Raw genomic sequence first — 24,925 nt, 5'->3', positions numbered from 1 at the left:
AAGATAATACCGAACCCAATTGCCCTCAGTCAGAACAGGATTCTGTTCATGTTTTCCGCTCACAAATTTAATGACTTTTTCATCGTAACTAAGCACTTATGCACTGTGGGCATAACTTTTGCAGTTTAAAGTGCAACAGCAAAACTAGCACAGATTTTATTTTTCCTTTTCACAATTTCATGGATAGAAGGTTTGTTCTTATTGTAGATCTTAGCAACCTCAGCATACGATTTTTTTTCTTTCCTTATTAAGTTGAGAACTTTCAGTTTTCACTTAAAGGAAACACCTTATGGCTTCTCTTTGGCATAGCCAAAATGCCACCATCATTATTCTTGCACTTTTTTGAGTAAAATAAGTGTTACTTGAATGCCAGCTTTGCAACATCATGACGATCTGATAACCACAATGGCTACTAAAGGGCAATGAACATCTACAGCATGGATCTGCTGGACAAAAGGATGCATGAGGTGGGACAGAGTGAGATTTTTTCGTGCTACTCAGAACAGCATGCAGTTTAAAACTTATGAATTATTTCTGGAATTTTCTATTTAATATTTTCAGACTGGTTAACTGCAAGACCACTGTATAAGCACTTTTAGCATGTATTACTTCTGTGGTTATATACAAAAATAAAGCATGCTGTCTTTTATATGCAAAGGAGTTGTTTGTTTAGTTTAACTTGACTAAATTTGCAAAAATGCTTTCTATGTGTAGGAACTATGAGGACACCGGAAATACTAAGACAGTAAAACCTAGTTCTTGTAAATGGCCATTTTTCTCCCTGTGTTTTTCCTTGATCCGTCTCTGTGCATATCTACATCCCAATCTCCTCTTAATAGGAAGACAGTCATATTGGATTGGGGCCCACCCTGATGTCTTTAAGTTACCTTTTTAAAGACCATATCTCCAAATACAATTATATTCTGATGCGCTGAGAGTCATAACTTCAACATGTGAACTTTTGAGTGGACATAATTCAGTTATAACATTCATAGTTCTATCACCTCTAAAGTCTTCTACTCCGATACACCAAACACTCACTGCCAACTTCTATCTCTTCAGTCCTATCACGAAACATCATGAAGCTCTCCTGTGTTGAACTGCTTGTTCTCCAGAGCCATCAATTCTTCATGGCTTTATATATTGTCTACCCACCTGAACCTCCATAATGACTTTAATCACTGAAATGCCAAGAGCTGTAACATTAAGTTCCAAAGTCTTTTCCAACTACCTACCCTATACATTATTCACTGAGTCACAAATTGGCTTGAATAAATCACCCAAATATAAAAGTGCTGCTGTCAATTCACAGCCTTAGTTGTAAATATCCAAATTCATTCTATCTCAACAGACAACTTTGCCTTTTTAAATTATTTTTCTAAGAGATGGGATCTTGCAATGTTGCCCGAGTTGGTCTCAAACTCCTGTGCTCAAGTGATTCTCTCACCTCAGCCTCTTGAATTGCTGGGATTCCAGGCATGTACCAATGTGCCTGTCTATCTATGCCTCTCTTTAAAATAGAAAATGGGTTGTTGAGTTCCTTAACTTCCTTTCTTTATATGCGTATTTCCTTATGTTGCAGAATATTTCTGTAAATAAAATTTATTCATTTATATTTACTCTTATCTCTTACCTCTAAATCTCTTCCTTAACTTCCTTTCTTTATATGCATATTTCCTTATGTTGCAGAACATTTATTTCTGTAAATAAAATTTATTCATTTATATTTACTCTTATCTCTTACCTCTAAATGCAAAAGAAGACTGTACACTTTCCTGTAAAATTTTTTTCCCTACCTATTCTTTCTTTAGCTGTTTCTTTATCAATTAGTTACTGATTTAGCTTTTGTTTTCCTACTAATTCTTTTTTTTTAATCAGTATAGAAAGATACCTGACTAGTATAGTCATGTATTGCTTAATGAAAGAGATCTGTTCTCAGAAAGGTATTGTTAGGTAATTTTGTCATTGTGTAAACATCATGGAATATACTTTCAAGAATCTAGGTAGTATAGCCTACTATACACTCAGGCTATTTGGTATAACCTCTTGCTTCTAGGCTATAAACCTGTATAGTGTGTTACTATATTGAATACTATAGGCAACTATAACACAATGGTAAGTATTTGTGTATCTCAGCATATCTAAACATAGAAAAGGTACAGTGGGAATATGAAATAAAAGATAAAAAATGGTACACCTACATAGAGCACTTACCATTCCAGGTAGTTAGGAAGGCAATGAGCAGATCAGGGGAGGGCTTTCCCCACGCCCACTAGGAATGTCAGGTGCTGGTTTGGCAATTATCACATTGCCTCTCTAAAAATAGTATTTCAGCAGCCAGGGAAAGACAAGCTCCTGATGGCCCACACCTGTTAACGTTAAAAATGCTAATTGAAAGCAGGCCCCAGGGAGAAGCAACTTCCTGGGCGTGCCTGTTAAAGAGACAAACATGGTCTTCCGGGTCACACGCCACTGGAAAAGGGAAGAAAGCCTCAGATATGCGGATAAAACTCCCTAAACACACTGTGCTGTGCGTGCTCAATTCCCAAAGGTAAGGAGGGCACTGCGCTATGCAGAAAGCCCACCCTAAGGGAAGAATCATGGGAAAGAGGGGAGACTATAAAGTCCTAGGATCAAGGTTAAAGGCACTTTGTCTCTGCCCATTTTTTCTCTTCGACCTTCAGACGCCCACTTGGATCTCTTTGCAGGGTGCTTTCCTTTCTCTCCTGTTTAAAGCCTTTTAAATAAACTTCCACTTCTGCTCTGAAACTTGCTTCAGTCTCTTTTCCTGCTTTATGCCCCTCAGTCGAATTCTTTCTTTCTTTCCCTTTCTTTCTTTCTTTCTTTTCTTTCTTTTTCTTTGACGTAGTCTTGCTCTGTTAGCTCTGTTACCCAGGCTAGAGTGCAGTGTTGTGATCTCGGCTCCCTGCAACCTCCACCTCCTGGGTTCAAGTGATTCTTCTGCCTCAGCCTCCCAAGTAGCTGTGATTACAGGTCCCTGCCACTGAACCTGGCTAATTTTTGTATTTTTAGTAGAGACGGGATTTCACCATGTTGGCCAGGCTGGTCTCGAACTCCTGACCTCGTAATGCACCCACCTAGGCCTCCCAAAGTGCTAGAATTACAGGCGGGAGCCACTGCGCCGGTTGGATTGGTTCTTTTGAGAAGGCAGGGATTGAAATTGCTGTGAACCCGGGAGAATATACCACTGGTAACCCGGGGTAACTGGTAACTCTGCCACCACTAGCACTTCTCTACCACGATCATGTGTCTACTCATTATTCTCATCAAGTGGGAATTTTGTAAGAGTTTCGGTGAGAAATTAGGCAGCCTTTACAGTTCTGATTTGGCTCCTTCTGACTTCTCTTTGTTTCCTAATTTTAAAAAGTCTTTAAAAGACATTCACTTTTCTTCAGTTAATAATGTAAAAAATACTACATTGACTTGGTTAAAATTTCGAGACCCTCAGTTCTTTATGGATGGACCAAATGTCTGGTATCATTACTTAACAAAGTGTTTTGAACTTGATAGAGCTTATGCTGAGAAATAAAATTTATATTTTTAAATTTTATCTTTTGATACATTTCCACAACCTTTTTAAAGGTTGTGGAAATATATGTATGTATATATGTATTATACATGTATAATCTTATGTAATGTATATATCTATTATACATGTATATAATTTTTTTGCCATTTCTACTGTAGAAGAAATAAGAAATACAGAAATATTCTGCTGTAGACATTGTATGTCTAAAATGCTCCCCCAGATGGAATCAACTGGTCATTTTATATATCTTGGTAATTTAATTTTATGCTGTAAATAACTGAATAATATTTTAAAATAGTTATATCCATCAACCTCATTTTAGCTTCAAGTGAGAGTTTGTATGTAAAATAACACAACACAATATTGTATGGGAAACAATAACAGTAAAATGTGACAAAAGTAGCAGAAAATTGGCAATGTGGATAAGCAGCAGTTTTTCTATTCTCCAACACATAACATTATGAAAATAAACATGACTAAGCAAACATATGGGAAGGACTGTGAATATTAGGTTATTTATCATAAAAGTCAATTTGTATGATTGCTTTTCGTTAATAAAATGTTCAGTAACATAATAAAATATGCATAAATAAAAAATGAATGCTCTATTTCAAAGAATGTCTATAGGACTTATGGGAATAATTTCACAGATAGACATAATGCGATAGCTGCTGAATAACTTAAACTTGGATATAGCAGATAATTGTAGGGAAAAGGCTTTAGCCTGGTTATGGGTTATGTTTCAAATGGCATTTGGAGAAATGAATATTTCACAGTGGAGAGTGAAAAAGAGACTCTGACCATGATTAAATAGGTATAAACGTGAATAAATCCAACTAGCTATCTTCTTCTAAAAATATTTCCTTTAATACTAAAAAGAAAGAACAAAACATTTTAAGTTTAGTTATTCTTTATTAACTACATCCTTAAATATGGCATATTTTTTCTGCCTCTTAGAAGTATTCTCTAATTTGCTATGACATCTGTAATTTTTCATTTCATTAAAATTCATTTGTCTTACCTCATATAATTAGAAAATACAAACATTTTGTATTTAAATGTAATTTGTGGCTTTTAAGGAGAAATCCAAGATATAGACTGGACAATCTCATTATTGCCCATAAGATCCATAAGATCCTAGTAAAATGGAAGATCATAGAGAAAGCAGGGAGCAGAACAGTTAAAGGATTTTCTTGAAGTCAAATAGGATGAATCATGAGCTGATGGAAAGGCATAATTCAGGAGTTTCAATAACAACCAGGCTTCACAAGCTTAATGGTTTTGCATTGGTGGCCTGAGCACATTTTAATCATTTGGATTAAACTTGGTAGCTTCCTTAGTGGTAGATTAATCTTGTGGCATGGTGGCAACCTCTGATGTCTCCTCTCATTTACTATCCTAGGAGTTGGAGAATTTTGTGAGGAAATTGTATTTGGAGCTCGGCTACTCTTTGCTGGGCTACTTTCTGTTTCAACTTGCCTATGGTAAATGCAGTTCTAAAAGTCTGAACCTCTGGATTACTGAGGAATCCTCCTTATTATGAGCAAAGAACTATATAAGAAGTGAAAGCTTAACAAAAATCATAAAACCAGTTCAAATAAATTCACCCCCTGCTCTATCTCTTAGAGATGCATGTGTCTTATTTTTCATTCTGCTTTCCCCAATCTTTATTTTAATCCTAAAAGAAGTTTTTACTTTGGTTTAAGAAGTCAGAAGGAGGTTATAGGGCAGGAATTGGTAAGAAAGATGGCCTGTGTTCTATAACTTTATAGATCCCTGTCCTTTAAAATCCTCATGCTTAACATAAACAATGAATCATTCTTTAGGACAGCAACTTCTCTTGTAAAGTTTTATAAGAAGGAAACTTGGCATAATTTTAAGTAGATGGGCTGGACATTATATTATATGTATTGTGCTAATGGTTTCCGGTATTTAATACCCTCCATAAAACCCCTGAGATGTTGGTAATGATAATGACCTCATAGCACAGTTGGAGCAGCTGAATGTAAACGGGTATATAAACTTGCCTAAGGTTTCTTAGCTCTTAAGTGGCAGAACTGGGACTCAAACCTAAGTTTGTTTGCTTTCGAAATTCACACCTACTTTTAGGCTTCCTGAATCTTGAAATCTATGTTCTTTCTCAGATTTTGGAAATTTTTATTCATTATTATTGTTTTTAAATAAGCTGTCTTGTCCTTTTTCTTTCTCTTCTCCTTCTGAAATTTCCATAATGTGTACATTGGTCCACGTGATAGTGTCCCACATGTCCCTTAAGCTATCATCTTTACCCCCCTTTTTTCTGTTTTTGAAAATCTGACTGATTAATTTTCAGTAGCTTATCTTTGAGGTCATTGATTATTTCTACTCCTTGATCTAGTCTGCTTTTGAACCCCTCTTTTGAATCTAATTCTTCTATTTGGAACATATTTTCCTGTTTCTTAATTTTTCTTGACTTTCTGTGTTGGTGTCTACGAATTAGACAAGATATCCAGTGTTCCCATTCTTCACAAACTGGACTTGTACAGTGGAAGACCCTGAATAATCAACCTGGCCAGAGATCCTGGACCTCTCAAAACTTCATGCTAGTCCAAACCACCATCTTTGTTCTTTGCAGCCCCCATGTGTTGGGTATCCCAAGCCCCATTAGCCCTCAAATATAGGCAAGTTAGAAGCCATATCCTTGGATATCAGCCAGAAAAGTTGGGGCAGTGAATACGTGGTCAAAACCCTTCACTCCTCAGGAAAAAATCTAAGAAATTCCCTCCTGACTATATGGCCCTGTGCCAGGAGTGGGGATGTTGGTGAGAGTATGTCCAAGCTTTTCCTAATGTGGGTAGTTTTGCACTCACTCAAGGTACAGGAGACTCTCAGACAGTTACTATGTTTCTCATAATGAGAATTAATCTCTGTTGCCATTGGGTCGGTGTATCCATGAAGGGAAGGAGAGTCCAGAGCCTTCTATTCTACCATCTTGTAATACTATTCTCAGGCCTGTTTTTATTTGCTATTTTATTTTATTTTTGAGACAGGGTCTTAACTCTGTCAGCCAAACTGGAGTGCAGTGCAGTGATGCGATCGTGTAGTCTCAACCTCCTGGTCTCAAGTGATTCTCCCACCTCAGCCTCCTGAGTAGCTGGGACTACGGTCGTGCACCACCTCATCCAGTTAATTTCAAAAACTTTTTTGTAGAGATAGGGTCTCACTATGTTGCCAGGCTGGTCCTGAACTCCTGGCCTCAAGTGATTCTTCTGCCTTAGCCTCCCAAAGTGCTGGGATTATAGGCATGAACCGCTGCACCTGGCTTACACCTGTTTTTAATTGCTATGCTATACTGCATATTAGCCTTTACCCAGGTGATTTACACTTTAAATCATTTGAACAGCAACTCAGATTTACCACTGGATTAAGCAAAGCAAGTGACTCCTTGGTTTTCAATGTCTAGTCTGGAAAATGTCCATAATGGAATCTAACACATAGGGTTATTTTTAGGGTTAAAGTTGTTAATATATAGGAAATATCTATTAATTGTTAAGTCATATCCTAGCTATTAATACACATTTATACTACGAAAAAAGTTCATGCTTAAGAAAGTTAGTTCTTTCTTTGCCACTTACCTGTCCAATCTATAATGCATATTAGCTCAAATTTTGTGCAATTCAAAGGAGATAAACCAGTGACTGTCATGACTAGTCTTACCCACCCCATTCAAAAAGATAAAACATATTTTATTGAGGATTTTTTGTAAAGAAATTTCCAGCATGTCTGAAGACAATCGTGAGCAAAGTGTTGTGGATTCATGGAGGAAAAAAATGAGCTTTATCCTCAGAACCAGGAGGCAGAGAAAGAAATTTGGGAAAGTCTCATGGAGGGGATGGCACTTTCATTTAAGCTTTACAGAAAAAATTCGGAAAAAAAATAGTGGAGAAGGAAGCGACTGCTTTTTTTTTTTTTTTTTTGATATAGAAGCTGCATTAGCAAAGACAAACAATACACTATAGGACTGTTGGATCAGAGGGAGGAACAGCTACATCTGGGAGTGTTTTCAATGTAAGAGGCAGGGAGGAATGTAATAGGAGATGGTAATTTCATGGGGGGAGAGTACCTGATTTCCGAGCATCTTGAGTTCTTTGAAAATTAGTGTTCCTTGTTTTATTTAAATAATACTGCATAACCACTACATGTTTTTTCATCTTTATTGCCTTTGAGTAGCGAAACAACTATTGTGACTTATTTTACTTATCTTACCAATTATAAAGAAATCATTTGTTTTATTAAATGTAGCAATGCCTAAATTTATTACATAATATCAATGATCTAAAAGACAATGTACGTTGAATGATAATCAATTGGATTAAAAAAAAAATCTGGCTGCATAAGGCCTTGTTGGGGTCACTTGCTTTTTTGTGAAACCAAGAGATTTAATACCGTTATTTGTGTTAATTCCACTGTCTTTTAAAGTTTGGGCATATCAACTTTTTAAGTACAGCATCAAGGAGAACTCTTGGAAGATATTTGGTAAAGTTCCCTATTTCATAACACTTGAAAACTGCCTTGTTAGAACAATTTTTAGAACAATTTATCAAAAACCCCTAAAAATACTTGCTGACGTTGAGAAATCATTTGCTTCAAGTGTCATAATTCATAAAACTATACGTGAATCCACTGCTTTAAAATATTTATTAACTCTATGAAATGCTGGTATACTTTCTAAAACTTTCTCTTCCTGAGTTAAATGAGAACCATGGAGTTCTGTGGTTTATAAGGTCACATATTTGAACTGAAACCTTAGAGGGAGGAAATAAAACGTAGATGTTCAAAAAGGATAATTTCATTTGTCTTTGGCAAATACTGCATTATGTAACTAATTAAAATAGTTCATAGATGTTGCATTTCAGTAAAAGTAAATGTATACAGTTTATGTATGTTTATGTGTATGCCTTTAAAATGAGAATTACCTTGACTTTTAGGTGTAACTTTTCTCTTTCATTGCTAAAATAAAGACAAACTGAAGTCTGTTCTCTGTTCTGCAAGCATTCGTAGCTTGGGATATTTAAAGGGTGTTCTTGGGGTCCAGTTTCTTTTGCTGAAGAAATTTGAAATCAGACAAGAGTGTCAATTCAAGTGCCCAATTTCCAGCTTGCTTCCTTTTAGCCAATGAATTTTCTAGGCCGTACAACAATCTATTTTATACTGCTTTGCATTTATGCAGAATTTTTTCTTTTAATCAAGTTTATGTTGGTATATTCATTTTGTGGGAGTGGGTACTCCTTGATGCTCTATTTTCTTCCTTTTTATTGTCCTGGTACTAACAGCACAGTTGAGTGTTTATTAAATGTCTGGTGGAGTGCATTGGAGTGATTATAAACTTTTGTTCCTTTCATAAGCACATAATTTATTTATAAGCTATGGTCTTTATAGTTTGGCTCTCACTTTATAATATGCACCCATTTTTAGTATATATATACTAAAATATATGTATAATATAAAAATATATATACATATATAAAATACATATATTATACTTTTACCCAGGCCTTCTCCATACCTAGTCAAACTCTTCCCATAATAAATTAAACTATTTTATCTTTATTACATTGAAGAGATGAAAAAATGATTGAAGAAGAAAGATGGTCAAGTCATGAAAACATAGTATTAACACATATTATCTGACATTCCTTTAGTTGGCCCTTCTTTGTAAAATAAATCCTGGCCTAGAAAAGGTACCTAAAATTTATTTAAATAAAGGATGCAGAAAAATATTTGGAAATATGCACACCAAATTCTAATTATAGTGATTATGTCTGAGGAGTATACGTGGAAGCAGACAACGGGAAAATTCTTTCTCTTGTTCCAATATTCATAACCTACTTTTGGAATGATAAAAGGCATTAAAATGTGTCATGAGCCAATATTTTCATAAGTATAAATTCTAAGAATTTTATGTATACTGAAAACTTTAAACAATCAATGAAATAAACTGGAGCAGACACAAATAAATGTAAAGATATCATGTGTTCATGTATTAGAATAATTAACATTATTAAAATGTCCATACCATCCAAAGTGACCTATAGGTTCAATGCAATCTTTATCAAAATTTCAATGTAATTTTTTTATAGAAATAGAAAATATACTAAAATTTACATGAAACCACGAAAGAGTCCAAATAGTCAAGGCAATCATGTGCAAAAAGAACAAAACTGGTGACATCACGCTACCTGATTTCAAACTACAAAGTGATGGTAATTAAAATAGGATACTGGTGTATAAATCAATTCATCAACAAATGGAACAGTACAGAAAGCCTAGGAATGAACCCACAGATGTATTAAGCTGATTTTCAACAAAGGTGTGAAGAATACACAATAGGAAAAGGATAGTCTATTCAACAAGTGGTGCTGGGAAAACTGGATATTCACATTCAGAAGAATGAAATTGAATGTTTATCTCATACCATACACAAAAATTGGGTCAAATGTAGATTAAAGATCTAAACATAAGACTTGAAACTGTAAAACTTCTAGAAGAAAACATAGGGAAAAAGCTACGATCCATTGGTCTGGGTAATGACTTTTTAGATTTGACCCCAAGAGCTCAGGCAACAAAACTATAAATAGACAAACGGAATTACATCCAACTGAAAAGCTTCTGCAAAACAAAGGAAAGAACAGAGTGAAGAGATAACCTATAGATTGGGAAAAAATATTTGCAAGCAATACATCTGTTAAGGGGTTGATATCCAAAATATATAAGTAATTCAACTCTACAGAAAGAAAATAAATAATCTGATTAAAAGTTAAATTAGGGATCTGAATAGTCATTTCTCAGAAGAAGACATACACATGGTCAACAGGTATGTTTAAAAAATGCTCAACGTCACTAATCAACAGGGAAGTGCAAATCAAAGCCATAATGAGATATTACTTCCCATTTATCCAAATGGCTATTTTCAAAAGATGAAAGATAAAAAGTGCTAGTAAGGATGTGGAGAAAAGAGAATGCTTGTATACTCTTAGTGGGAATGTAAATTAGTACAGCCATTATGGAAAGCTCTATGGAGGTTCCTCAAAAAACCAAAAATAGGATTACCATAGTATTCACAATTTTAAGTTAAAGATTTGAAGTCAGTATGTGGAGGAGATATCTGAGCTCCCATGTTCATTGCAGCACTATTCACAACAGCTAAGTTCTGGAATCAACCTAGGCAGCCATCACAGATGAATGGATGAAGAAAATGTGGTATATATACACAATAGGATACTACCCAGCCTTAATAAAAGAAAGGAATTTTGTTAGTTGCAACAACATGGATAAACCTGGAGAATATCATGCTAAATGAAATAAGCCAGACACAAAAAGATAAATATTGCATGATCTCACTTATACCTGAAATCTAAATAAATCAATTTTAGAGAAGCAGAGAGTACAATAGTGGTGACCAGAGGCTGGAGAGGTGGGTAATGGGGGAGAAGATGGTCCAGGGACACAAAGACTCAAATAGGAGAAATAAATTTGATTATTTTTGCACAGTGTGGTAAATACAGTAGATAATGTACATTATGAAATGTGTAAGAGAGTAAATTTTGAATGTTCTCACCACAAAAAAATAAGTTTTTGAGGTGAAGGATATGTTAATTAACTAGATTAAATCATTCTAATTATATTCATAAATTGTAACATCACATTATACCCCATAGAGATATAAAACTATAATTTGTCCATTTATAATTTAAAAAATAAAAATTGAATAAAAGAACTAATGACTAAATAGAGTCTACAGAAATTTTCTTTAAGGACCAATTTGTTGATCTAATTTTTTGCAATAAGAGAATCTTAACAAAGAAAACATTTAGGAAGCTCCCAATAATCTGTATTCCAGATGCATTAATATTCCATGCATCTCTATAATGTTTTAAGTTTGCTGTTTGACTTTGAGCATGTAACAAACTCTCTGAGCCTTAAAAATGAGGAAATTTGCATGAGATTATTTCTAAGATCTGTTCAAATAATATTATTTCTAGATCTTTTTCTAAGATTTCTAAGCTGATTATTTCTTCAGCTCTAATATTTTATGATCACAAAATTAGTGCATTAGAAACTGATTAAAAATTTAAAAGCAGTTAAAAGCATGAATTGTGGATAGATCAGCAAGTACACCCACACTGGGTTGAGGAAGTCAGAATTCACACAGAATGAGCTGTTTGAATACAAAAAAATAACATTAATTATTAAAATATATTAAAGTATCATAACTGTGTTGAATATTTACTATATGCCAGGAAATACTATACATTTATTATCCCATTTAATCCTCATATCAAGTGTATAAAGTAGGGATAATTATTATCCTCTTTAACAAATGAGAAAATTGTTGTAGAGAGAAATTTATCTTCTTAGTAAATTTACACAGCTAGTAAGTGGTAGGTCAGACTTTGAACTCAGGTGACCAGATTCCAGAACACATACTCTTAATTACTAGTTTATTCCCAGATTGTGATTAGTTGGCCAGAAATACCCTTTTTGTCTTCAGTACTGGTGGTTGAAAATTTCCCTAAGATGATTTCACTTTTGTGCCTCAATTTTTTTAGTATAACTCAATTTTGCCTCTACTGAATAATTTTTCATGTGTAAAGTTCAAGTCTAGACATCTTTTCTTTTCTAGAAGATTACATATGTAGAAGATTAAGTTGACTTTTTACTTCCATCAGCAGCTACCTTGGCAATTGGATTTTAAAATAAATTTCCTAATACTTTTCCCCTAAAAGTAGAGTTCTTACGAAAAAAAATATTTGAGGATGGTCCTATTTAGATAGGTTCTTGCAAATGTGTTTTGAATTCAGTATTATGTGCCCTTGCTAAAAAGGAACTCAAATCACCATCAACAATACGTATTTCATAATCTGCTATGGTATGAACATATTGAAATATGTATTTGTGTGAAACCCTGTCTCTACTAAAAAATAGAAAAAATTAGCCGTGGGTGGTGGCCGGCGCCTGTAGTCCCAGCTACTCCGGAGGCTGAGGCTGGAGAATGGCATGAACCCGGGAGGCGGAGCTTGCAGTTAACTGAGATGGCGCCACTGCACTCCAACCTGGGCGACAGAGCGAGACTCCGTCTCAAAAAAACAAAAAAAACCAAAAAAAACCATGTATTTGCTTTGGAAGTAGTGGGAAAAATTGGTCAACTGAATGCAACCCAATAAACATTAATTTTTTATTAAATTTCAGAGATTTGTAATCTGGAAACCTCTACAAAAAGAACTGGAGGAATGATATGGAATTTGGAAAATTAGGATAATTACAATTTTGAGGCTACATTCAACTCCTATTGAAATGTACTTTTTGGCATATTTCTGGGCTAGATTGCAATAATTTATTGATTTTAAGTTTACAGTCTAAGACATAAAAATTATGATTGGAAGTTAAGATATAATTGGAAAATTTTACCTTTAAAAATGGTGAAATATAAGTTTAAGGTTTTTTCTTTTAAGAAAATAAATCGAGACAGGGGCCTTGCTATGTTGCCCGAGCTGGTCTCAAACTGTTGGCCTCCAATTATCATCCTGCCTTGGCCTACCAAAGTGTTAGAATTAAAGGTGTGAGATGCCATTCCAGGCCACATTTAAGCATTTGTAAATTAAATTTAAATTAAGTCTGAAAAACGGTAGGTAAAATTGGAATCCCAAAATTAGAAAAGTACATGGGTTTCAGTGTAGATTAAAATCTTACTCAGATTAGTGAACACTGGAATCTTACACATTCTATGTAGTCACATACAATAAAAATTGAAAAAGAATCTACTGTATAAATGAGTCTACGGATCATTGAAAAAGCAAAAGAAAAAAAAAAGAAATTGCTGTGCTTGTACTTAAAATGGTTCATGGAAGTCTTAAGACTATCTTTGTTCTTCTAGTGCTTCTCATTTTTGAAAAGACTGCCAGTTACATTTGTCGCTGGTGCTCATTATTGTAGTATATTTTTGTGATATGTTTATACAGCTGTATAAAAGCACTATAGAAAAAAATCAAAGACTCATATTGAAGGGAAACACCTTAAGTGTCACATTAACTGCTAAATTGGTTAATAAATGCAACAGATACAAGTAATGATTAAATGGCATCTGAATCAAGAATGCTGTTGTTAATAATTAAATTAGTCACATTTGTCATCCTGACCGCTAATGATTTAAAAGTCAGTTTATGGTTCTCCAGAGTAGTTGCTGAGACAATGAATCCAGACTGGGTCTTTTTGTTTTTACTAGGCATTTGCTTTTTAAATATCATAGCATTTACAGCAGGGAGTGCTTCCTGGTGTAATATATGGAGAAAATAATAGATGATTACAGGATTAACGGCTAGAAATAATTAAAATGACACTACTAAGCTCTGCCTTTTCAGGGAGAGAACTCCAATTAAGCCACATTTCCTTTCCATTATCACTCTACTGCCAATTAAAGTCTGATGTATTTTGTCAGTTTTATACAGATGAAGCTTTTAGTCTTTAATATACTCAAGAATTTACATTTTGGCAGGATTATAAAGGGCTCTGTCATTTAACTTTTATATCCCTATAAAAGACTCCACTCAGATCTTCCTTTTCCAAGTTTGCAACTTCTCTCATTGTCACCAAAGATATCAAAAAATGCCTTTTATTGTCATAGCAATATGATGCTTGTTAACATTTAGCATTTACATTTTCTCAGAATGCAATTATGTAACAAAGGAAAATTCAGAATCATTAAAGAGACAGTACATAGCATACCCATAAGATTCTAATTTATGTAACCTTTTAGGCATCACAGTTTTGTATGGGACAAGAATAAGGCAGAGTTTCCTTTTAGGCTACAGTCTTTGAGGCAATGGAAACCTGGAAGGATAGATATATCATTAGTGGATGAGATAATTGTTTAATGATCATCTGCAATAATGGTAGAACAGCTTTTGGGGGAATATAGATAGTAGGAAAAATATGAAGAGTGATCTCTTTTAAAATTATACATAGATTTAACCTACTTAAATGTAGAAGATTGATAGTAGAGAGGTAGCATGGTGTATTGGAAAGTGGTGAGTTCTGGTACAAAGCAGTCCTGAGTTTGAATCTCAGTTCTATATCTCAGTCAATTGGAGTATTAGTCAATTATTTATTCTCTACAAGTATCAGCTTCTTCCTCTTTTATGTGAGGATGATAATACGTAGTTAGGATTTCTTTTCAAGAGTTAGAGACAATGCTTGGAAAGCTCCAATCATTGTGTGGAATAAATATTCAGATATTTGGTGAGTGCCAATTGTTATTGTTGGGGTTATGGTTGTCATTCTGTGGTTTTATTACCTGAGTTATTCCCAGTCTCAGATGCCCCTATTGTTCCCACCCTTGTTCCTACAGAAGCGAGCCATATGGGTTCTCATAAAGACATTTGTATTGGCTTTCATATCAAAATGTTAAACTACTCATTAAGAAAGCTTTTTGAAAAAAGATAAACATTATAAAACCAGATAAATGGTTATTTACATCACTATTGTCCTTTTTCTTTGATTTCTTCCTCTCCCTTAGTCTTTGATGTAGATAATGAAAAACTTTGAAAGACGAAATAGAGCACATCAGTTCTATTATTCATTCAGTTTTAAAGAGATTGAGAGTGGAGGTGAAATCTATAAATATATTGCTTTAATATTTGAAAATGAATGATTTTATCCTTGTATTAATAAAATGGATACAAATCTTTGGAACTATATATGTCTGGTCTTTTTTGGTATTGTTACTATTGTTTTTCTTATTATTGTTTTGCAAATAAAACCTTAGTACTTAAAAGTCAGTGGCAGAATATTGTATTTAAGCACACCACACATACTGGATATTAAGTCATTGGTAAATGTTGTAAATGGTCCTATTGCTACAGAACATTCATTCATTAATTTCCAATTAGCACATAAACATTTTTATTAACTCCCTTATTTAAAGAGAAACTTTTTCTTGAACCCACAGTTTCCTCCAGCCCCTTCTATCTCTATGTCTCTTTAGAACAGAGTTCATCAGAAAAGGTGGTCAATAAATTAACTTCTCCACTTTTCCCTCTTATTGTTCTTTCTTATCTAATTATCTTTTAGCTGTACATCTCCACCGAAATGGCTCTTATAAACATCACTGATGGCCTCCATGTTGCCAAATTAAATGTTGTTTCTTAGTTTTCACCTTACTTGACCTATTAACTTCATTTGACAGTGATCACTCTCTCCTACTTAAAATGCTTTCTTCACATAGCCTTCAGGATATCACTCTCCCTATTTTCATTTTGCCAGTCATGCCTTTTCAATCCCCTTTATGGGTTTCTCTGCATCTTCCTAAATAAGGGCTCAGTCCCTGGGCATCATCTCTTTTCTGTTTCTACTCCTTTTCTGGGTAATCTCTTCTAGGATTGCTGCTGGCTCTCCAAGGAACATCCATCCTGAAAATCTCTTTGTTTACACAATTGCTTAATTGATGTCACTTAAATACTATTAGATATACCATTCTACATTCTATGCTTCTCCCATGCTTCCTCCTTCTTTTGCAGTATTCATCATTTTAGAAATGGGAATTCCATCCTTCTAGTTACTCAGATCAGAAAACTTAGAGACAACCTTGATTTTTGTATCTCACACCTCACACCCTATCAGTAAATTCTGTTCATCCTACCTTCAAAATATATGCAGAATCTGACTCTTCTTGCTATCTGGGGTCAGGTGTAAACCACCATCATCTCTTGCCCTGTGTATTGCAGTAAGCTAACTGGTCTCTCTGCTTCCACAGCTGCTGCTATGCTGTACTCTTAAACACAAGTCAGGTTAAGTGATTTCCTCATACCCTCCTCCTTCTGCCCTCATGGAGTGGAATATCTAAAGACCTTACAGTGCTTCCAGGGCCCCAGATGATCTGCAGCTCCCCTTGGCCCCCCATCTCTCTGACCTCATTTCCTCTCCCTTGCTTACTCTGCTCCAGTCTCACCAGCTTCCTTGCTATCCTTCAAATAAGCCAAGCAGCCAAGCACTTCACCACCTGAAGGCCATACCAATATGCTCTTCCCATTGCCTGTAAGTTCCTTTCCTCCAAACTCATCTTGCTTGCTGCTTCATTCTTTTACATCTCTGTTCAAATGTCATCTTTTCTCTGAGGCTCTCCCTGACACCCTATAAGATAACATCACACCCCAACTGAACACATCCTTTTCCTCTTATTCTGATTTCTTTTTTGTCCAAGGAACTTATTACCATTTTATATATATTAATATTTATTCTTTAGTTTTCTGCCCACTCCGTTAATAAGTTCTTGGTGAGCTTAGGCTTTATCTGCATGAATATATCCTGGTGCCTAGAACAGAGTCTGGTAAGTAGTAGGCCTTCAAATGTTTCTTGCATGAATAAATGATTAAATAAAATGTAGATAGCTATAATCACTTAAAGACAGGACATAATCCAAATTTAGGGGCTCTGGAAAGATTTTTTTTTTAAGTGACTTCTAAGCTGAGACCTGAAATATGAGTAGGTGTTAACCAGCTGAGATGAAGGAAAAAAGTGCTTCAGATGGAGGAAAATGACTATGTTAGAAAGAATGGCATGTTTGAGGAGTTAAAGTAGTTGACTGCAACCGGTGTGTAATTTGTATTTGGGACAGGGTGTGTGGGTGGGAAGTGGCAGTGGATATGACATAAGTACAGAGTGACTTGCCAGAAAGGCTTTATATACCATGCTAATAACTTAGGAATTTTATCTGAGGAAAATAGCTGCCCCTCAAGGGTTTCAAGGAGAGAAGTGACATACATTTTAGAAAGATCACACCAGCTGCCACACATAAAATTGATATGAGAGAGGGAAGGGAAGGAGGGAGGACTAGTTAAGGAGACAATTATAGAAATCTAGGTGGCTGCCTAAACTGGGAAGTAGCTGTGGAGTTGGAGAGTAGTGGGTGAAGTCCGAAATATTTGGGAACTGGTAACTGGTTGGATGGGGGATAAAGAAAATGGAGGGATCCAGAATGTTTTATAATAACTAAATGGCATATTTATATTTAAGCAGATATAATTGTAGAATTCCCAACCTATCTTTGCATATCTGAATTTCCTGAGATAACTGTAAAATATGTTCTTGCATTAGCCTTGGCATGTTTTCCTCAAAGAAATTTTTAAAATTATAAAGGACTATTTCATTATAAAGCATTGATGAATTATGATTTATTTAGAATAAAACAAATCAAAATTTACTAAGCCCTTGATTTGTGCAAAGTGTGGTGTTATTAAACTATGAAGATCGTAAAATCTTACGTTTTTTTTTAGTTTTTGGTTTTTAAGGTATAATTGAAAAAAATTATAAATACACTGTCTATAATGTGATTTTTTTTTTTTAAATTTATTTATTATTATTAAACTTCAAGTTGTAGGGTACATGTGCACAACGTGCAGGTTTGCTACATATGTATACTTGTGCCATGTTGGTGTGCTGCACCCATCAACTCGTCATTTACATCAGGTATAACTCCCAATGCAATCCCTCCCCCCTCCCCCCTCCCCATGATAGGCCCCGGTGTGTGATGTTCCCCTTCCCGAGTCCAAGTGATCTCATTGTTCAGTTCCCACCTACGAGTGAGAACATGCGGTGTTTGGTTTTCTGTTCTTGTGATAGTTTGCTAAGAATGATGGTTTCCAGCTGCATCCATGTCCCTACAAAGGACACAAACTCATCCTTTTTTATGGCTGCATAGTATTCCATGGTGTATATGTGCCACATTTTCTTAATCCAGTCTGTCACTGATGGACATTTGGGTTGATTCCAAGTCTTTGCTATTGTGAATAGTGCTGCAATAAACATACGTGTGCATGTGTCCTTATAGCAGCATAATTTATAATCCTTTGGGTATATACCCAGTAATGGGATGGCTGGGTCATATGGTACTTCTAGTTCTAGATCCTTGAGGAATCGCCATACTGTTTTCCATAATGGTTGAACTAGTTTACAATCCCACCAACAGTGTAAAAGTGTTCCTATTTCTCCACATCCTCTCCAGCACCTGTTGTTTCCTGACTTTTGAATGATCGCCATTCTAACTGGTGTGAGATGGTATCTCATTGTGGTTTTGATTTGCATTTCTCTGATGGCCAGTGATGATGAGCATTTTTTCATGTGTCTGTTGGCTGTATGAATGTCTTCTTTTGAGAAATGTCTGTTCATATCCTTTGCCCACTTTTGGATGGGGTTGTTTGTTTTTTTCTTGTAAATTTGTTTGAGTTCTTTGTAGGTTCTGGATATTAGCCCTTTGTCAGATGAGTAGATTGCAAAAATTTTCTCCCATTCTGTAGGTTGCCTGCTCACTCTGATGGTAGTTTCTTTTGCTGTGCAGAAGCTCTTTAGTTTGATGAGATCCCATTTGTCAATTTTGGCTTTTGCTGCCATTGCTTTTGGTGTTTTAGACATGAAGTCTTTGCCCATGCCTATGTCCTGAATGGTACTACCTAGGTTTTCCTCTAGGGTTTTTATGGTATTAGGTCTAACATTTAAGTCTCTAATCCATCTTGAATTAATTTTCGTATAAGGAGTAAGGAAAGGATCCAGTTTCAGCTTTCTACTTATGGCTAGCCAGTTTTCCCAGCACCATTTATTAAATGGGGAATCCTTTCCCCATTTCTTGTTTCTCTCAGGTTTGTCAAAGATCAGATGGCTGTAGATGTGTGGTATTATTTCTGAGGACTCTGTTCTGTTCCATTGGTCTATATCTCTGTTTTGGTACCAGTACCATGCTGTTTTGGTTACTGTAGCCTTGTAGTATAGTTTGAAGTCAGGTAGCGTGATGCCTCCAGCTTTGTTCTTTTGACTTAGGATTGTCTTGGAGATACAGGCTCTTTTTTGGTTCCATATGAACTTTAAAGCAGTTTTTTCCAATTCTGTGAAGAAGCTCATTGGTAGCTTGATGGGGATGGCATTGAATCTATAAATTACCTTGGGCAGTATGGCCATTTTCACGATATTGATTCTTCCTATCCATGAGCATGGTATGTTCTTCTATTTGTTTGTGTCCTCTTTGATTTCACTGAGCAGTGGTTTGTAGTTCTCCTTGAAGAGGTCCTTTACATCCCTTGTAAGTTGGATTCCTAGGTATTTTATTCTCTTTGAAGCAATTGTGAATGGAAGTTCATTCCTGATTTGGCTCTGTTTGACTGTCACTGGTGTATAAGAATGCTTGTGATTTTTGCACATTAATTTTGTATCCTGAGACTTTGCTGAAGTTGCTGATCAGCTTAAGGAGATTTTGGGCTGAGACAATGGGGTTTTCTAAATATACAATCATGTCGTCTGCAAACAGGGACAATTTGACTTCTTCTTTTCCTAACTGAATCCCCTTGATTTCTTTCTCTTGCCTGATTGCCCTAGCCAGAACTTCCAACACTATGTTGAATAGGAGTGGTGAGAGAGGGCATCCCTGTCTTGTGCCAGTTTTCAAAGGGAATTTTTCCAGTTTTTGCCCATTCAGTATGATATTGGCTGTGGGTTTGTCATAAATAGCTCTTATGATTTTGAGGTACGTTCCATCAATACCGAATTTATTGAGCGTTTTTAGCATGAAGGGCTGTTGAATTTTGTCAAAAGCCTTTTCTGCATCTATTGAGATAATGATGTGGTTCTTGTCTTTGGTTCTGTTTATATGCTGGATTATGTTTATTGATTTGCGAATGTTGAACCAGCCTTGCATCCCAGGGATGAAGCCCACTTGATCATGGTGGATAAGCTTTTTGATGTGCTGCTGAATCCGGTTTGCCAGTATTTTATTGAGGATTTTTGCATCGATGTTCATCAGGGATATTGGTCTAAAATTCTCTTTTTTTGTTGTGTCTCTGCCAGGCTTTGGTATCAGGATGATGTTGGCCTCATAAAATGAGTTAGGGAGGATTCCCTCTTTTTCTATTGATTGGAATAGTTTCAGAAGGAATGGTACCAGCTCCTCCTTGTACCTCTGGTAGAATTCAGCTGTGAATCCATCTGGTCCTGGACTTTTTTTGGTTGGTAGGCTATTAATTATTGCCTCAATTTCAGAGCCTACTATTGGTCTATTCAGGGATTCAACTTCTTCCTGGTTTAGTCTTGGAAGAGTGTAAGTGTCCAGGAAATTATCCATTTCTTCTAGATTTTCCAGTTTATTTGCGTAGAGGTGTTTATAGTATTCTCTGATGGTAGTTTGTATTTCTGTGGGGTCGGTGGTGATATCCCCTTTATCATTTTTAATTGCGTCGATTTGATTCTTCTCTCTTTTCTTCTTTATTAGTCTTGCTAGTGGTCTGTCAATTTTGTTGATCTTTTCAAAAAACCAACTCCTGGATTCATTGATTTTTTGGAGGGTTTTTTGTGTCTCTATCTCCTTCAGTTCTGCTCTGATCTTAGTTATTTCTTGCCTTCTGCTAGCTTTCGAATGTGTTTGCTCTTGCTTCTCTAGTTCTTTTAATTGCGATGTTAGAGTGTCAATTTTAGATCTTTCCTGCTTTCTCTTGTGGGCATTTAGTGCTATAAATTTCCCTCTACACACTGCTTTAAATGTGTCCCAGAGATTCTGGTATGTTGTATCTTTGTTCTCATTGGTTTCAAAGAACATCTTTATTTCTGCCTTCATTTCGTTATGTACCCAGTAGTCATTCAGGAGCAGGTTGTTCAGTTTCCATGTAGTTGAGCGGTTTTGATTGAGTTTCTTAGTCCTGAGTTCTAATTTGATTGCACTGTGGTCTGAGAGACAGTTTGTTATAATTTCTGTTCTTTTACATTTGCTGAGGAGTGCTTTACTTCCGATTACGTGGTCAATTTTGGAGTAAGTACGATGTGGTGCTGAGAAGAATGTATATTCTGTTGATTTGGGGTGGAGAGTTCTATAGATGTCTATTAGGTCTGCTTGCTGCAGAGATGAGTTCAATTCCTGGATATCCTTGTTAACTTTCTGTCTCGTTGATCTGTCTAATGTTGACAGTGGAGTGTTGAAGTCTCCCATTATTATTGTATGGGAGTCTAAGTCTCTTTGTAAGTCTCTAAGGACTTGCTTTATGAATCTGGGTGCTCCTGTATTGGGTGCATATATATTTAGGATAGTTAGCTCTTCCTGTTGAATTGATCCCTTTACCATTATGTAATGGCCTTCTTTGTCTCTTTTGATCTTTGATGGTTTAAAGTCTGTTTTATCAGAGACTAGTATTGCAACCCCCGCTTTTTTGTGTTCTCCATTTGCTTGGTAAATCTTCCTCCATCCCTTTATTTTGAGCCTATGTATGTCTCTGCGTGTGAGATGGGTCTCCTGAATACAGCAGACTGATGGGTCTTGACTCTTTATCCAGTTTGCCAGTCTGTGTCTTTTAATTGGAGCATTTAGTCCATTTACATTTAAGGTTAAGATTGTTATGTGTGAACTTGATCCTGCCATTATGATATTAACTGGTTATTTTGCTCGTTAGTTGATGCCGTTTCTTCCTAGCCTTGATGGTCTTTACATTTTGGCATGTTTTTGCAATGGCTGGTACCGGTTGTTCCTTTCCATGTTTAGTGCTTCCTTCAGGGTCTCTTGTAAGGCAGGCCTAGTGGTGACAAAATCTCTAAGCATTTGCTTATCTGTAAAGGATTTTATTTCTCCTTCACTTATGAAACTTAGTTTGGCTGGATATAAAATTCTGGGTTTAAAATTCTTTTCTTTAAGAATGTTGAATATTGGCCCCCACTCTCTTCTGGCTTGAAGAGTTTCTGCTGAGAGATCTGCTGTTAGTCTGATGGGCTTCCCTTTGTGGGTAACCCGACCTTTCTCTCTGGCTGCCCTTAAGATTTTTTCCTTCATTTCAACTTTGGTGAATATGGCAATTATGTGTCTTGGAGTTGCTCTTCTCGAGGAGTATCTTTGTGGCGTTCTCTGTATTTCCTGGATTTGAATGTTGGCCTGCCCTACTAGGTTGGGGAAGTTCTCCTGGATGATATCCTGAAGAGTGTTTTCCAACTTGGTTCCATTTTCCCCCTCACTTTCAGGCACCCCAATCAGACGTAGATTTGGTCTTTTTACATAATCCCATACTTCTTGCAGGCTTTGTTCATTTCTTTTTCTTCTTTTTTCTTTTGGTTTCTCTTCTCGCTTCATTTCATTCATTTGATCCTCCATCGCTGACATTCTTTCTTCCAGTTGATCGAGACGGTTACTGAAGCTTGTGCATTTGTCACGTATTTCTCGTGCCATGGTTTTCGTCTCTTTCATTTCGTTTGTGAGCTTCTCTGCATTAATTACTCTAGCCATCAATTCTTCCACTTTTTTTTCAAGATTTTTAGTTTCTTTGCGCTGGGTACGTAATTCCTCCTTTAGCTCTGAGAAATTTGATGGACTGATGCCTTCTTCTCTCATCTCGTCGAAGTCATTCTCCGTCCAGCTTTGATCCGTTGCTGGCGATGAGCTGCGCTCCTTTGCCGGGGGAGATGCGCTCTTATTTTTTGAATTTCCAGCTTTTCTGCCCTGCTTTTTCCCCATCTTTGTGGTTTTATCTGCCTCTGGTCTTTGATGATGGTGATGTACTGATGGGGTTTTGGTGTAGGTGTCCTTCCTGTTTGATAGCTTTCCTTCTAACAGTCAGGATCCTCAGCTGTAGGTTGTAGCTGTAGGAGATTGCTTGAGGTCCACTCCAGACCCTGTTTGCCTGGGTATCAGCAGCAGAGGCTGCAGAAGATAGAATATTTCTGAACAGCGAGTGTACCTGTCTGATTCTTGCTTTGGAATCTTCCTCTCAGGGGTGTACTCCACCCTGTGAGGTGTGGGGTGTCAGACTGCCCCTAGTGGGGGATGTCTCCCAGTTAGGCTACTCAGGGGTCAGGGACCCACTTGAGCAGGGACTCTGTCCCTTCTCAGATCTCAACCTCCGTGTTGGGAGATCCACTGCTCTCTTCAAAGCTGTCAGACAGAGTCGTTTGCGTCTGCAGAGCTGCTGCGTTTGTTATTATTTACTGTGCCCTGTCCCCAGAGGTGGAGTCTACAGAGACAGGCAGGTTTCCTTGAGCTGCTGTGAGCTCCACCCAGTTCGAGCTTCCCAGCAGCTTTGTTTACCTACTTAAGCCTCAGCAATGGCGGGCGCCCCTCCCCCAGCCTCGCTGCTGCCTTGCCGGTAGATCACAGACTGCTGTGCTAGCAATGAGGGAGGCTCCGTGGGTGTGGGACACTCCCGGCCAGGTGTGGGATATGATCTCCTGGTGTGCCTGTCTGCTTAAAGCGCAGTATTGGGGTGGGAGTTACCCGATTTTCCAGGTGTTGTGTGTCTCAGTTCCCCTGGCTAGGAAAAGGGATTCCCTTCCCCCTTGCGCTTTCCAGGTGAGGCAATGCCTCACCCTGCTTCAGCTCTCGCTGGTCGGGCTGCAGCAGCTGACCAGCACCGATCGTCTGGCACTCCCCAGTGAGATGAACCCAGTACCTCAGTTGAAAATGCAGAAATCGCCGGTCTTCTGTGTCGCTCGCGCTGGGAGTTGGAGACTGGAGCTGTTCCTATTCGGCCATCTTGCTCCGCCCCCCCTATAATGTGATTTTTGATGTATGTATACATTATTAAATGATTAACTCAAGCTAATTAACATATCATCACCTCACATATTTATTTTTTTTTGTGGTAAGAACATTTAAGATCTAATCTCTTAGCAATTCTCAGGCGTGCAATACAGTATTATTAATGACAGTTACCATGCTATACAATAGATCTTAAGAATTTATTCATTCTAACTGAAACTAAGTCTTTGTTAAATTTAAATTACATCTCTTTATTCCCCTGCCCTCATCCCCCTCAGCCCCTGGCAATTACAGTTCTACTCTCTGCTTCCATGAGTGGACTTTTAAAAACTGCTCACATAGGTGAGATCCCGTGACATTTATCTTTGTGTGCTTGACTTATTTCACTTAGCAAAATGTCCTCCAGGTTGATCCATGTCACAAATGACAGGATGTTCTTCTTCTTCTTCTTCTTCTTTTTTTTTTTTTTTTTTTTTTTTTTTTTTGAGACGGAGTCTCGCTCTGCCACCCAGGCTGGAGTGCAGTGGCGCGATCTCGGCTCACTGCAAGCTCCGCCTCCCGGGTTCACGCCATTCTCCTGCCTCAGCCTCCCGTGTAGCTGGGACTATGGGCGCCCGCCACCACGCCCGGCTAATTTTTTGTATTTTTAGTAGAGACGAGGTTTCACCGTGTTAGGCAGGATGGTCTCGATCTCCTGACCTTGTGATCCGCCTGCCTCAGCCTCCCAAAGTGGTGAGATTACAGGCGTGAGCCGCTGCGCCCGACCGATGTTCTTCTTTTTTAAGACTGAATAGTGTTCTGTTGTGTGTGTGGACATGTGTGTGTATATATCCACATTTCTTTATCCATTCATC

General features: G+C 36.9%; 1 long non-coding RNA gene across 1 annotated transcript in view; it reads left to right on the top strand.

Moving 5' to 3' along the window:
* The first annotated feature begins 2,325 nt into the window (after window positions 1-2,325).
* The window catches only part of LOC140709985 (uncharacterized), a 165,632-nt gene continuing 143,032 nt past the window's right edge, over window positions 2,326-24,925 (top strand). Inside the window, exon 1 of the long non-coding RNA XR_012090883.1 lies at window positions 2,326-2,551. This is a non-coding gene — a long non-coding RNA (uncharacterized lncRNA). The remainder of the gene's footprint in view (window positions 2,552-24,925) is intronic.

This window comes from Chlorocebus sabaeus, chromosome 23, assembly GCF_047675955.1.
Source record: "Chlorocebus sabaeus isolate Y175 chromosome 23, mChlSab1.0.hap1, whole genome shotgun sequence".
Lineage (NCBI taxonomy): Eukaryota > Metazoa > Chordata > Mammalia > Primates > Cercopithecidae > Chlorocebus > Chlorocebus sabaeus.
The sequence above is the reverse complement of the archived record's forward strand: the minus strand, read 5'-3'. Positions and strand labels throughout refer to the sequence as shown.